Consider the following 15,813-nt stretch of genomic DNA (forward strand, 5'->3'; position numbering starts at 1 on the left):
GATAGCCTGACAAACTTTGGAGTTGGTTTTGGTGGTACACATTGAATACAAGCAAAGGTGTGCACTGAGACAATTAGCAGCCTTTTTTTTTTGTAGTAGGGAATTCATCCCAGGGCCTTTATAAATGCCAGGCATGTGTGTGCCCTCCTGTCATAGAATTGAATCATTGATCCTAAGAATTTGCAGTTTTTGGTTTTACCGTGAAAATAGACTTTTTAAAAAGTAGTTCTGAATCAGGAGCTTGAGCAACAGTACAGTGGTATAGTGTTTGCCTTGCACAGGGCAGACCCAGGTTTGATCCCCAGTAGCTCATATGGTCCCCCAAGTACCGCCAGGAATAATTCCTGAACACAGAGCCAGCAGTAACTTTTGATTATCATCGGGTGTGGCCCCAAAATAAAAACAAACAACAGCAACAACAAAAGTTCTGATTCATTGTGTATAAAGATTATTTCATAATTATTATTATTCATTACTTTATATGTGGGTGGGTGGTTTGGACCACACTCTGTGGTTCTCAGAAATGACCCCTGACAGTTCTTGGGGAACTAACTATATGTGGTTGCATGGACTCGATTTCCTTAGTCCTATGTTTTCTCTGTGACTCCCTACTTATTTTTCACGTCGTGAATAGGATTATACTTGCATTGGTGTGGATTTACTTTAAGCTGATTTTCAGAAGCCAAAGTATAAACATATACCTTTATTCAGTAGCATAAAATATGAACAGTTCAGGTATAAGTTGAAGAGCCTAGTTTGGGTTGGTGCTGTTTCAGAAAATGGAATATTTGGGGAAGATAATGTAGCACAGTGGTTCCCAAAAGAACATCTTCAAAATTGGTTTGAGTCCTGTTTAAAATAATCTAAAATGGCCAGAGGTTGTAACCTGCAACTGAATTTTCTCATAAGCAGTTTTAGATGTTTTTTTAATATTCCATCTATTGTGTGTGCATAATAGGCAGTGGTGGGCCACTTAGAACAGTGGTTTTCTCTCTTCCTCCCTTCTTTGCCACATCCGACGGCGCTCAGGGCTTTTACTGGCTCTGCACTCAGGGATCATTCCTTGCAGGCTTGGGGACCACATAGGATACCTGAGATCGAACCCAGGTCAGCAGCTTCCAAGGCAAGCACCCTACCTCTGTGCTATCTCTCTGACCGTAGAACAGTGGTTTGCAATCAGTGGTTCAGAGGCGTGGAAAAGTTTGGTTGGTTTTTAAAAGCATTGGTCACTGCCTTGGTTATAATTGCCAGTTTGCGGACCTGTGTGCAGGCCAGGTGCCAGTCTACAGGTGTAAGAGAGTTGCAGAATGCTCATTTAGAATATATTCTAAATGAATATATTCTCATTTAGAATATATTCTGTAGTAAAAAAAATGGGTTTCTAAGGTCAAGACCAGCTACTCCACTTAATATTTAGAACATAACCTTGCTTGTTCTTTTGTTTTGGACCAATCCTGTTTGTTTTGTGGGGGCTACTCCCAGCTTAGTGCTGGAGTAAGGGGTCAATGAGGTGGTGCTTGGGGAACCATGTAGTGCCAAGGCTCAAACCTTGAACTTCCAAATGCAGAGTATGCGCTTCAGCCTTGGAGCCCTCTCCTGGCTATATCCTATTGTTGAATTGAGTTTTGTCATTTCATTCTCTTTCTTCTTAATTTGCTTATGGATACCTAGAAAGGAAATGTCCCTTTCTCTCCCTTTCAAATTACTAGTGAATATAGAACTCATAAGAGGGAGATAGTCTTTTTATTTAGGCAAAGCTGGTTACTCACTTTACTCAGAAGAGTTGAGGCATTCCCCCTACTTCTCCCTGTTAACTGATTTGGAACCAGTCAGGAACCAGTCAGGAACCAGTCTTGGTGTCTCTAAAGTCAGTACATGTTTGGGATTCTACTGACAACACCTGTCAACGGAAGAAAATGAACCATGAACTCTTAGACTCTAATCCCGTGCTGCTGTTAAGCCTTCACATATTGTTAAACACAAGTTTTACTAATCCATGATATCTAGGAACTATAACTTTATTTTGGGTTTGGGGCCATATCTGGTGGTGTTCAGGGCAGATCCTGGCTCTGTGATCAGGGTCACTCCTGGTGGGGCTTGGGGAACCATCTAGGGTCTGTGGACTGAATGTGGGTTGACCATGTGCAATGCAGGCACCCAAAACCAAATCAAACCAAAACCAAACCAAAAGCTCTCCTGAGCACTGCTGGGTATATTGATGACCCAAGCAGTGTTGGAAGTGGCCTTTGAGTGCTGCGTGGGAAGCATCTGTCCTATTTCTTCCCCACAAAAAAACAAACAAAAATGGGGGTCAGAGTTTAGCACAGTGGGCACTTGCCTTGCACATTGCCGACCCAAGTTCAATTCTTGGCACCCTCTATGGTCCCCTGACCCCTGCCAAGAGTGATCCCTGAGTGCAGAGTGAGAAGTAAAGCTCTGAGCACAGCTTGGGGTGCCCCCCCACCCCTGCTGAAAACAGAGTCAGTAGATGGGATTTTATTTATTTTTGTTTGTTTCTTGGATCACTCTTGGCAGAAGTCAGGGACCATATTTGGTATCTGGTGTACAAAGCAAATGCCCTACCTGCTGTGATATCTCCCCAGGCCCTAGTAAATGAATTTCCTAGAAATTATGTGGGATGAGGATTGAAATCAAACTGGCTTTACAATACCGAAAACTTTTTTAGTAGCACATTTGAGTGCTAAACATCGTTCCTTTTGATAATTTTTTTTGATAGAACGATTAATGTTGGTTTTGGATGCCGTGTGTTTTGAAAACCCAGAGCCAAAATTTAAGACTTGATTAAAGCATTGATTTTATGGAAAAAAGTTACCAGATTGAGAAAAGGCTTTAGAAGTGGTATAACCAGTACTGACGGATTTGAAAAGGGAGGTGAAAATCCAGTGGTAGGTGGGCGGCCCCTTAGCGTTCACCACACTACTTCTGAGTCAGGAGGGGGCCTGTCTTGCACTGGAGGTGAGGGGGTTGTGCCAGACCCGTAGGAACTGGAAACGAAACTGGAAGTGCCTTCAAAAAGAGAGCAACTGCACTAAATCGAGTCCCGCTGCACTGAGCAGGGAGACGGAATCTCGGGTGCAGAGTTGTGTGTTTTACTGTTCCATTAGCCAGGAACCAATTCAAAATTACGGAAGAAAACAAGATAAAGGAGAAGGGACAGTGGCCCAGGAGGACCCCTAGGCAGTGTTTTCTTTTTCCTTTTCCCTCCCTGTCTGGATTTTGTTTCCTTACTGTAGTGCCCCCGCCCCCTTTTCCTAGCCCTTGGCCCCCTGGTCTTGGCCTGTGCCCCCATTTATGCTGGTTTCACCTCTGGACTATCCTGGGAGCCCACAGAGAGCCTTATGTCCTCTAGTTGAGGATCGTTGCCTTAGGGTACAAGCTGGTTGTTTTTTTTTTAGGGGGGAGGCACCTGGTGCCCAAGGACTTCTTCCTCTCAGTTCTCTTGGAGTTGCTCCCTGTAGTGCTCAGGGCTCCAGTGGACAAAGTGTGCCTTCTGCCTTGTGAAGCTATCTCCCCAGTCTAACATTAGAGTTTTGAAAACTTTCTGAGTCTTTAAGGGAGGCAGCCAGAAGTTCAAGGTAGAATTCTGGAGGAAACCTCCCCTTGGCCCCCCACCCTTAACCCCCACCCCTGCACAAGCTAAATCAGGTGGAGGCTTGGAGGCTGGAGACTGCGGCAAGGAAGTGAAGAGCAAATAATTCACTTGTAGGGGGTAGCAGAAGTGACTTTGTTGGGATGGAAAATATGTTTAAGTGATGGGGATTAATTTAGAGTGTTTGTTTTGTTTGGTGGGCCACACCCAGTGGTGTTCAGGGCTCACTACTGGCTCTGCACTCAGGAATCACTCTTGGTGGGGTCTTGGAGACTAATTGGGGTACTGGGAATTGTACCCTGGTCAGCTGCCCTATCTCCTGTACTGTCTCTCTGGCCCCTAAATGATGGGGTTTAAAATGATTTCCAATTAGGCATGGGCTTAAGATTGAGATTCACTTGGTTTAAAAGGAAAAAAAGAACCCTTAAGGAGCATTGACATCTCAGAGCCATACATTTCCAGGGTGGCCTGCTGAGAGCCCTGGCTCTGCCCATGCGTGGTCTGACTGCTCATGTGTGAGTGGTGGTGTCTTCCCGCAGGGACGGCAAGTCAAAGAGATTAGAAACCACTGCCCTTCCCGGGAGCCTCACCCTCTCCCACCTCCATAGGGTGCTCCAGGCTACTCTATGTGGATGGGTTCTGGAACCATGGATTAGAGTCAGGGTTAAGACTTTTAGGTAGACCAGGGCTTCTCAAACTTGAATTTTTTTTTTTTTTTAATCAGCCAGCACCAGGGGGATCTTGTGGAAATGCAGGTTTCTAGCTGTGCAGACTTTTTGGCTTGAGAGTGTAGATGAAGGTGGTATAATTTTGTATAGCCAAGTAAATGGTAGCCTTTGAATTAATACTGTAAAGGGTTAAAAGATTACTGTGCCCGCGCCTCCCATCTCCTGGGCCTTTGCTTGATTCACTAGGATAGACCTGATCTTCCTTCCTTCCTTTCTCCCTCCCTCCCTCCCTCCCTTCCTTCCTTCCTTTCTCCCTCTCTCCCTCCCACATATACAAGGTAAGTGTCAACCACTGAGTTATGTCCCTGGCTTGTGATACTTTGCATTTTAAGCAAATTTCTAGGTGACACGAATGTAACTGAAGAGAGAAGGCACACATGAGTGTTAAGTTTCTTGAGACTTGGTTTTTTATAGCCAGATTGAAAATAGTGAATAAGAGATTGTAGAATGTAATAGAGTAGTTAATACCATTCATATCAAGTAAATAACATCTCATAAAACAGTTCTCTAATTTATTGTGGTACATGTCCTTGCCTAGAAAAATCCACAGCAAATCCCATCAAACTGATGATAATGAGATGATTACTCCAGAGAAGGATCTCAATTATGGAGGGTGGGATTTTAACTTTCCATGTAGGGTTGTCCGTTTTTTTTTTTTTTTTTAGCATCAGGGTGAGGTATACATTCCACCAATGAGCTACACCCCGACCCAGGTTTACAGTTTGGAGTGGGAAAGAGCACTTCTCAAGTGGTGCTCCGGAGGGCGTGCTGGTGATTCAGGGCAAGAGCCTGAGAATGAAAGGCTGTGCTGGGGGCTTCACCCGGCAATATCAGAGGACCGTGTGCTGGGAATGACTCCAGGTAAGGCACATGCCAGCAGCATAGAGAGCTCTGCTATCTCCCACCCACCCGTCCAGGCTTTAATGTTTAACAAAGAGATTCTGCTTCCGTTTGCATAACTTATTGTCAGTTTTGGGGCAGGGTGGTCCGTACCTGGTACTCTGCAGAGCTTGCTCTTGGCTGTATGCTCAGCAATCACTCTTGGTAGTACTTGGAGGAACGTATGCGGTGCCAGGGATCAAACTCTGGTCTGCCATGTGCCAGGTAAGAACCTTACCTGCTGAACTGCCTTTGTGGGAAAGAGTAAAGAAATCTGGGCCAGCTCTCTTCCACTTTCATTATCCAATCTGTCCTCCACACTTTCCTGCCTGGCTTCCTGCCTTAGTGAAAGATATCCCAGGTCCTCTGGCTTATTGTTGGCTTCAGCTTTTAGGAGGCCATGGGGAGGAGAGGTCAGATCCTTAATCCTCCCTGGTCACCTCCCTTGATTTTACATGGGTTCTAGTCATCTGTCTCCTTTCTTCTTCAGGGTTGGAGCAGTACTTGTATTGTTGTTTGCCCTGCTTCCTGTCTCATCCTCTGTGCTTTCTGGCATGTTTACTTTCCAACTGTGTATTATTCCTTTTCTAAAGAAAGCCTCTTCCAATAGTTTTAATTTGAGTTGTTTGGTCTTGGGGCCACACCTGGCAGTGCTGTGTTCAGGGATCACTCCTGGTGGTGCTTGGGGAACCTTTTGAGAGGCTGGGGATCAAACCCAGGACAAACTGCATGCAGGGCAAGTGCTTTACCCACAGTACTATCTGTCCAGCCCCTATATTTTTTATTTTAAACCTGCCCATGTCCTGAGTTAAGGTCATAAATAATTTTGAGAGGCTTTTCATAGGATATTCCATTTGGACAGTTATATTTTCACAAATGTTAGTTTAGATTTATTTTTAGTATTTTTATTTCGGGAGGTGGTTTGGATTTTGGAGCCACACCCAGGGGTACTTGGGGTTTGCTCCCAGTGGGTCTTGGGAGAGCTCCTGGCTGTGTTCCGGGCACCGTGCTGTGCTGAGGATCGAGTTAGTTGCCCACACGGCAAATGCCTCAACCCATGTGCTGTCTCAGCAGCTCTATCTTCATAGTTGTTTTCTCATTTCATTGGCTACACTGTATTTTCCAGAAAGATGTCATGTACTTACTTGATTTGGATTTAATGAGACTGTCTCCAGTTTGCTTCACTGTTCATTAAAGAGTTGACTGACCTATCAAGTTAAAGAAGTATTTTCATTTATTAGTATTTTCATTTATATAAATGCTTTTCATTAGGATGCTTGTCAAATGCTTCTGAACTTTTAAAGATTATTTCTTCTTTTTAAAATTTACATATTTATTGAATCATATCGGTTTCAGTATGGAATTATTACTAAATCTTGCAAATAAATCTGTGATAGTGCTGGACTTATTTGTGGGTAGTTCGGACTTTGGTATATTTTCACAAGAACGAAGGAATAGGCCTAGTTTTCCTTGTGTCTTCCTTCTGAGAGAACAGAGATTTTGTACAATGGAAAAGTAGTTTTTGGCAGATGAGGCAGTGACTATTTCTGTTTTGTCTTTTTTACCTTATATTTTAAAAAGACTTTTTTTGTTTGTTTTTGTTTCGAGGCCCACATGGCTGTGCTCAGGGTATGCTCAGCAAACATGGTGCTGGGGATTGAACCAGAAGTTCCTGCATGCAAAGCATGATTTCAAGCCTGTTGAGTCTTCTCGGTTTCTGAGTTTTCCTTTCTTGGTTGGAGTGGGGGAAGAGAGAATTAATAGACGGAGCTAATAGAATTTTGAAGAATTAGTTTGGGTTTATTTGTTTCACTTGCATCACTTGTCATTCTATTGTACATTGATTGCTCGAGCGGGCGCCACTAATGTCTCCATTCGTCCCTATTGTGTGCTAATGTAGCCCACTATGTGTTTATTTATTTATTTTGTGGGGAAGGCTTACTCCTGGCTCTGTGCTCAGGGGTATTTCTGGCTGGCAGGGCTTGGGAGATCCTGTGTAACAGGGATTGAACCTGAGTTAGCCACATGCAAGGTAAGCATCTTACCGACTGGTTGTCTCTTCTGCCCCTAGATTTTAGTGTTGTTTTGTTCTTGGGCAATACCCAGCAGTGTTCAGGCCTTACTCCTGGCTCTGCACTTAGGGATCACTTCTGATGGGACTCGGGACCATATAGGGTACCAGTGGTGGAACCTGGTCAGCTGTGTGCGAGTCAAGTGCCCTACCCACTGTGCTATGTCTCTGGCTGCTAGTGTTTAAAAAAATTAAATTCTTGAACTGGTAAAGTGACATAGCAGTAGAACACTTGCCTTGCATGTGTGAGGCCCTGTGTTTCTTTCCCTGGGAAAACAGCTTAAAGGGCTGGATGTTTTGCATGCTTGAGTCCTGCGTGCACTCTGCCTGCTGTGTCCTGGAACTACATGGTCCCCCAACATTGAATCATAAGTAACCCCCTAAACACTGTTGGTATGACAACTCCCCCTGGGAAAACTAAACAAGACAGAGGAGAGGATGGGAGGGTTATTTCTCCCAAGTGCTCCACAGGGAGGCCCATAGTCCAGTCTGCTTGGGGTTCAAGGATGCAATGCTACTTTCTGTGGTGCCAGGTGGTGCTGGGGCCTCTTCAGAGCTATACTCAGTAATGTGTGGGGACTTTGTGGTGCTGGGGATGGAACTGGGGTTTGCCACATGCAAAGCAAGCTCTTAATCTTTGTACTCTTTCTCTTCTCTCTATCCCTGGCCATCTCCGCCCCCCCCCCATTTTAAATCTGTACTTGGTGTTTGTTTTTATGGTTATTTTGGGATTTGGGGGCATGCTTGGCAGCGCTCAGGGTTTACTCCTGGTCTGTGCTCAGAGATTACTCCTGATAGGGTGTAGGGTACCATATAGTTTGTCGAGGATTGAACCCAGGTCAGCAGCATGCAATAAAAATGCTTTATCTGCCATTGCTCTGGCCTATATGGCGTTTCTTGATAGCAAAAGACACATTATAAAAATTTCAGACTTTATGGAAACATATCAGTGAGAATGGAAGTTCTTTCAAGTTCTTGGTAAGATCTATATGATCATGGGGCTGAAGCGATAGCAGAGCAGGTAGGGCGTTTGCCTTGCACGTGGCTGACCAGGGTTCAATTCCCAGCGTCCCATATGGTCCCCCGAACACCGCCAGGAGTAATTCTGCAGAGCCAGGAGTAACTCTTGTGCATCACTGGGTGTGACCCAAAAAGGAAAAAAAAAATCTATATGATCAGGGTAGCATCTATTCATGTTTTTTAATGTGGAGTATATATGTGTGTATGTATACATTTATAAAAAGTAGGGTCATCTATAGATAGTGTTTTGAAATTTGCTCTTTTTCATTTTATGCCTCAAAACTCTTTCCAAATCAGTATTTATAAACCTCCTTGTTCTTTTTATTATTATTGTTTGTTTTGGGACCTCAGCCTGCAATGCTTAGGGCTTACTCCTGTCTCTATGCCCAGGAATTACTCCTGGTGGCTCAGGAGGACCATATGGGATGCCAAGGATTAAACCTGGATCAGCTGCATGCAAAGCAAACACCCTACCCACTCTGTTATCACTCTGGCTCCCCTTGATTTGTTGTTGTTGTTTGTTTGTTCCAATTTGAAGGCAATTGCTTATTAGCTGATCAGCTTCCAAAAGTGTGGTAGGTACCTTAGTTCATCTGTCTAATCAGCCGGTTATCTGATCTTCTCTGTTGCCAGCATCTACACCTTCTACAAAATGGGTGGCCTTTTTCTTCATCCCACCCCAGGGAGAGGATAATTTGAAGGGCCAGAGAACGATGTTTGCTTCTTTGAAGTGTTTTTCAACAGTATAGATCTCACGAATCAGATCTTCCATGCAGATGATGCTGTATTTACCAAGAGTCCGCACAGTCAGTGCATTTTCCATTAGGGCACTTTGCTTGTGGATTTCGCCATAACCATGCTTGTAGATCAGTTCATTTACTGACTTAAGGTTTGGGCACTCCTCCCCCCCCCTCCCCGCCCATGACATATATAGGGTTGTATAATCCTCAGCATGTTGATTGTTGGGTTTAACAGAGCTGCCATTGAAGATCTAGTGAAGGTGGAAAAGCTGCAGAACCTTTTGGACCTTGGTGCTCACATCATTGATACCTCTGGATTCTGATGACAAAAGCCAGTTTGGGTTCTGCAGGAACATAATAGTTGCCAGTTATCTGTCCTGTACCTATACTCCTTGTGATGATGCTTAGTTTTTTCGTAGATCAGCTTCCTCCTGGCCTTTTGAAGCATCTTTTGAGCAAACTTCTTTCTCAGGCACTTAATCTTCAGCTCTGTGAAATTCTTGTGCTTTTTCTTCAGGGTTTCTGGCACATCAGGAAGTTTCTTTTTTTTTTTCTCTTGGTTGTTGCTGCCTGCTTAGCAGGAACCTCCTTTTTCTCCTCTCCTACGTCCTTCATGGTTCCAGTCAGAAAAAAGTGCTCCCCTTGTTCATTTTAAAAATCTTTGTTTGACATATGCATATAGAAACATACACATCTTGTAAGTTTTATTTTGTTTCTTAAGTTTTTGGTTGTTTTTTTTTCTTGGTTTAGTTATTAACTGATCAGATTACAAAAATATGGTAGATACCTTAGTTCATCCAGTTAATCAGCCAGTTGATCTTAGTTCAGGGTTTACTCTTAACTCTGTGCTCAGAGATCACTCCTGGCAGGCTTGGGAAACTATATGGGATCCTGGGGGTTGAACCTGGGCTGGCCACGTAAAAGACAAATGGCCTGCCCATTGTACTATTGCTTTGGCCTATGTCTTATAAGTTTGCAGCCCAGGGAGTCAATTTGTAAACAGATTTCTGTAGCCAATAGTCAGGTTGAAAAAAAATAAAATCTAGTATAGTGGGCCTGGGAGGATAGTGCAGTGGATAGATTCATCCACTGTAAAAGGGCAAGAGCCTTGTTGTACCTTTTTTTAATCCCAGAAGTACTGTATTTTATTTATCATTTTATGAACATTTGGGTTGCATCCATTTATTATGAATAATGTTGCTGTGAACATTCATATAACACATTTTATGTGGACATACAGTTCTGCTTTGACAGACACATGGACACATGTAGAATTGTGCTTCTATGAATATTAGTTTCTTTAATAGACCTCCTGTTGTATTTTCTCTTACCTCCTGCTATGTTTTCCCTTACTTAGGGTGGTACTTGGTGGTACTCAGAGCTACTCCTGGCTCTGCCCTCAGGGATCACTCCTGGGGGACTTAGGGACCATATGGCCCTAAGTTGGTGATCAAACTTGGGTCTGCCTTGTGCAAGGCAAGCACCTTATCTGTTATGCTATTGCTCCTGCCCCTAGATTTTATTATTTATTTATAATTTATTATTATTTTTTTTATAATTTCATATTCCTGGAGTCAGGAATCAGTCCAGAGCCTTAGACACAAATATGAGCTCCACTGGCAACAGTTCTTTAGCTTTGCCTGTATTCTACCTTGTTTTGCTGTTGCCTTCCATCTTGAGTTACTCAGTGATTGTAAATCCATTCGGTCAGCAGGTGTTGCAGTTTCTAAGGTTTGTGTTTACACAGACTCTGCAGGACTCCATGAGTGCATGATATGTGGGGCTGACAGACTTGTGTCAGCACCTCCAGGTATGATTCAGGTTGTGTTTCATGGACACTCAGAACTTAGTTTACCTTAACTCACCTGGAATTCTAAAGGTAATAGCTTTCACACAGTTACTTGCTAGGGAGAAGGTAGGGTGTTTGCAAAGAAAAATCATGTATTTTTTTGTTGTTGCTGATAATCAGAAAGATGAGTAGGGAAACGAGGTGGACAGACTAAAGAGCATGAATTTATTGTTTTGTTTTGGGGTCACACCTGGTGATGCTCAGGAAATTTCCATTGCTGGTAGAGCTCAAGAAACCGTGTACGGTGGTGGGGAATGAACCCAGATCAACCACATGCAAGGCAAATGCCCTTCCCAAGTGCCTGTTGCTCCAGTCCTGCTTTCATTATTTGGAAGAGTCATCTAGTCTCAGAGTGTCATACCTACTTGTTCAAATATATTTCATAGGACCAAGAAATAGCTCTGTGGGCTGAACACATGTTTTGTCTGCTGGAGGCCAGGGTGTGATTTCAGCAGGCAGAGCACGTGCTCAGAAGCTGTTTTCCCACTACCGTGTTTTGATTGCCTTCACTCTGTTACTTCATCCCTCGTCTGGGGATAGTGGGCTTGGGCAAGAGCTCATGTGCTCATCATACTTTCATTGTCATCTCCGCTTACTCCAATCTAGATTTGTATGTACTTGCTTGACAAGACCAAGTTAGATAGAATTTCTTTTTGATTTCTGCCTCTGGATTTCTTGTTTTGTTGCTCTTTTGGATTAGATTAATTTCTGCTTTCTTGTGGTTACTTTCAGTTGAAAAATAATTCTTTTTGCAAACTGTCAGCACCTCTTTTTTGTTTTGTTTCGTTTTGTTCTGTTTTGGGCAACACCCAGTGGTACCAAGGCTTCCTCCTTGCTCTGCGCTCAGGGATTACTCCTAGCAGGCTCTGGGGACTCTAAGGCTGCAAAACTCGGACCTTGGTCAGATGAATGCAAAGTAAGTGCTCTACCTGCTGTATTGTCTTGCCAGCCCCGTAACACTAAGTCCTGTGACCTACGAAAGATCACTTTATCCTCTTTCATGGGCTTTACTCATCCTTAAAGCAGGGAGGTTGAGCTGGCTTGGTGGTGGTGGGGGAGTTCTGTTTGTTTGTTTGTTTGTTGTTTTTGTTTTTTTCTGTTGAGAAGGGTACCATGCAGTGCCTGAAATTGAACCCAGGCATTCTTGCATATGCATGTGTCCCAGTCCCTGAAGTTATAGCTCTTCAGCCATGGGAGGATGACCTCTTATTAGTAAGGTTCTCCTCACAATTCTAAGACACCCCTGCCACAAATTGGGACAGTTAGCAGTTACTGCAGTGTGGTCTGTTGGTCTTAGCATCTGACAGTGTAGCTCGTGTAGCAGTGCTGGGGCCAAAGAGGGTGGTACTCAGTAAGCCAGGAAGGGAGAAGTGGTCATTCATTTGTTAGATTCCTTGAGTCCAGGGGCCAAGAGCTGACTTGTAGGAAGAGTCTGAATCCATGAGGGGAGACTGGTTATGTCAGATTAGATCCTTGGGACAGATTGTTGGAGCAAAAGACCAAACAGAGGCTCTGGGAAGTAGATGTTTGTCTCTCATCCACCAGAGTCACATCACTGATGATAAGGATGATCATGTTTCACAAACAACTTTAAATGACTTTGGATTTAATGTTTTGTTTTGGTTTTGGTTTGGGGGGACAGGGGGACACCCGGGTATGGTACATTGTGTCACACTGGCAGATGCTGAGGGACAAGTCCTGACTGCATGCTCAGGAGTGACTCCTGGTGATGATCTGGAGTTCATGTGGTGCCAAGGTTTGGATCCCAGGTTGACAGGATACAAGGAAAAAATGCTTTACCTCTGTACTCTCTCCTGCCCCTGGATTTAATGCTTTATTTATAAAGCAGAGGCATGTGGTGTTTTAAATAAGAATTATTTGTTGGGTATGTTGTCACTGAGAAAATTTGTTCAGGCAACGAGAGGTACTCCCTGCTGATGCTAGAACAATAAAAAATTACTGAACAGACTTCTGTGGTCTGGTTAAATGATAATTTCTGAAAGAGGAAAAAGAATGAAGGAAAATGAATTCACTTTTTTAAAAAAGTATGTTGCTATTGGCTTTATTTTAAAATTAACTAATATATTTTTATTGAATCACTGTGAGATACAGAGTTAGAAAGTTGTTCATGATTGGGTTTCAGTGTTCCAGCACCCATCCCTTCACTAGTGTACTTTTCCCACCACCAATGTCCCCAGTTTCCCTCCCCAAGTCCACCCTACCCCACCTGCCTCTATGGTAGACACCCCCCCACCCCGTTCTCTCTCTTCTTTTAAATGAACTTACTTGTCCCATCGTGTTCAATCTATAGTCTACTTTCAGCACGCATCTCCCTCCCGAGCGGGTCACGATGGCCACTCAATACCCCTATTGCGGACCACAACACCCAAAAGGAGAGAGAACAAAATGGAATGCCCTGCCACAGAGGCTGGGGGAGGGGGGAGTTATGGGATTGGGAGGTGGGAGGGATACTGGGTTCACTGGTGGTGGAGAATGGACACTGGTAGAGGAAGGGGTGCTCGAACATTGTATGAGGGAAACACAAGTATGAAAATGTAAATCTGTTACTGTACCCTCATGGTGACTCACTAATTAAAAAATTTTTTAAAAAATTAAAAAAAAGAAAAGAAAAAAAAGAACTTAACTTGTCCCTTCGCTTCCTTCTCCTGGAGGTTGTTAAAAGTCGACTGCTTTGTATAGCTGTGCCTATTATTACAGAAACAGAGCCTCAGTTCAGAGTACAGTGCTGTGTTTGCAGTTACTCTATGAATTTGTTTCTGCGCACGTGGGAGCTGAGTCCAATAAATTCGGATTTCCACTTTTGTAGCAAATAAGGTTTAGACATAAAGCAAGGTTTTTGCTAACTAGCAGAAATATAAAGCCTTCAAAATTTACTATCAAGTTAGATGATCGACTTTAATTAGGCATAAAATATTTTCTCAGATTAAAAAAAATCCTATAGAAATACAGTGTGCAGTATTAATGATATAATGTATCAATTATGACGTTTTATTTTTTTCAGGGTTCAAAAGCATATGAAATAATTCCATATGTTATATGGTGGGCACACCTCCCCCTCCCTTTCCACTGTGGGACACATCTGGCAGTGTTCCAGAGAGACTCCTGCCTTATTGTGGGTCACACCGGGTGCTGGGGATAGAACTCAGGCCTGCTTGTGTTTGAAACCCCTACTCTGTTCAACCTTGCCCTGTAAGCACACCTTTAGTGTTTGCGTGGCCGTGTTAAGAGTCTAGTATAGGACTAGAGGTAGAGCCATTTATTTCCCTCATTGAGATATTGTGGCTAGCTTGGGTGATGGTGATTTTGGATTTGGGACTACACCTGGTGGTGTTCGGAGCCTACTCCTGGCTCTGTGTTCAAGGATCACTCCTGGTGTTCAGAGGACTATGTGTGGTGGTGAAGGTTCGAGCCCTGACTGGCTGTGTGCATGACAAGCATCTTAAACCACTGTACTATTCCTTTCCCTGGCCCCAGCCTTGGGGTATTTTGAACCAATTCCCAAGCTTGAGCACCCATGACACAGTTTTGCCACCTGGTGGCAGCACTCCATAATTTAAAGTTCCTCGTCCTTTGAGACTGTTAAAGCACAGGGGTGTAGGAAGTTACTGTTTAATGGGTTGTGGGTTTTCTGTTTGGGGCAATTAAAATGTTTTAGAAAGGTATAGTAGTGCTGATTGCACAATAACTTGAATGTAATTAACACCACTGAATTAGACACTTAAAATTGTTAAGGTGGTAACATTTTAGTATGTGTATTTTACCACATTGAAAATTATTTTTAAAGAATTGGACAGCATCTTGACCCAGCCTACAATAGCATATAAATGCATGAGATTCTGTGGTATATTTAATTGATTTAATTTAATTTTGTGGTATGGTTCTTGTGAAAAGAACATGGTTTCCTGGAACGTTGTTGTCACACTCTTTGTTTTGGAGAGCAAGATGTAGACTCGCCTTAAAATCTGGTGAGCTCCCAAATTTGCTTATAGATGCATATTGTGGAAAGTCCTGGGGCATAGGGAGAGGTTTGACAAACCTTCCCAGGGCTGAGCAATCTCCTCAGTTCCCTCCCACTGTCAGGCTCATGTATTCTTTAAGCTCTTGCAAACATCTGCCCAGGGGGTTCATAACCTAAAAGACCATTATTCTTTTAACTGATAAAGTATTTCTCAGCCCGAGGTTGTATATTCAGAACTCTTTTTGCAGGGACAGGGGGAGCACACCCAGTAGTACTTGGGGACTACTTCTGGCACAGTGCTCCGGGGTCTCTCTTAATGGTCCTTAGGAAGGGGACCAGATCAGGGGGTCCTACACACAGTGTCCCTGCTCCAGCCCCCTGAGCTATCAGTTATCAAGATCTTTTCTTTCTTTTTTAACATTTGTTACCTACTCCCTGGTTACTTTGCAATACTAAATATGTGGAGAACCTCAATAATTAAGAATCTGTGAAAAACTTGTATTTCCAAGTTTTTATTGAGCTGCTCTGGGGACTTTCTATCTCTTGTTACCCACTTTGACAATTTGTTGGTTGCTAAATATTACTATCACGTACTAAATACCTGCACACATAAAGCTTGAGGTATGGAACTTTTTCTGTTTGTTCTTGGACCACACCCAGGGTGCTCAGGGGTTACTCTTGGCTCTGCACTCAGGAATCACTCCTGGCAGTGCTCGGGGGACCATATGGGAACTTGGGGATTGAACCTGGGTTGGCCATGTACAAGGCAAGTGCTCTACCCGCTGTACTGTCGCTCCGCCCGAAGTGTGGGACTTGAACTACCCACTTGGAGTCCTTCCAAGAGAGCAGAATTTTGTCATGCTAGAAGTTTGCCTTCTGAATTCATAACTAGCGTCATGTCCTTCCATTCAGAAGTGTCTGTGCAGCACCTGCTACG

At 43.5% G+C, this 15,813-nt stretch overlaps 1 protein-coding gene and 1 pseudogene across 3 annotated transcripts in view; one reads left to right on the forward strand and one right to left on the reverse strand.

Annotated features, from left to right (window-relative positions):
• RNF38 (ring finger protein 38) overlaps positions 1 to 15,813 on the forward strand; it is a 110,771-nt gene that overhangs the window by 12,646 nt on the left and 82,312 nt on the right. The window lies entirely within an intron of this gene.
• Positions 8,893 to 9,598, reverse strand: LOC101546591 (60S ribosomal protein L7-like; annotated as a pseudogene).

Source organism: Sorex araneus, chromosome 1, assembly GCF_027595985.1.
Source record: "Sorex araneus isolate mSorAra2 chromosome 1, mSorAra2.pri, whole genome shotgun sequence".
Taxonomy (NCBI): Eukaryota; Metazoa; Chordata; class Mammalia; order Eulipotyphla; family Soricidae; genus Sorex; species Sorex araneus.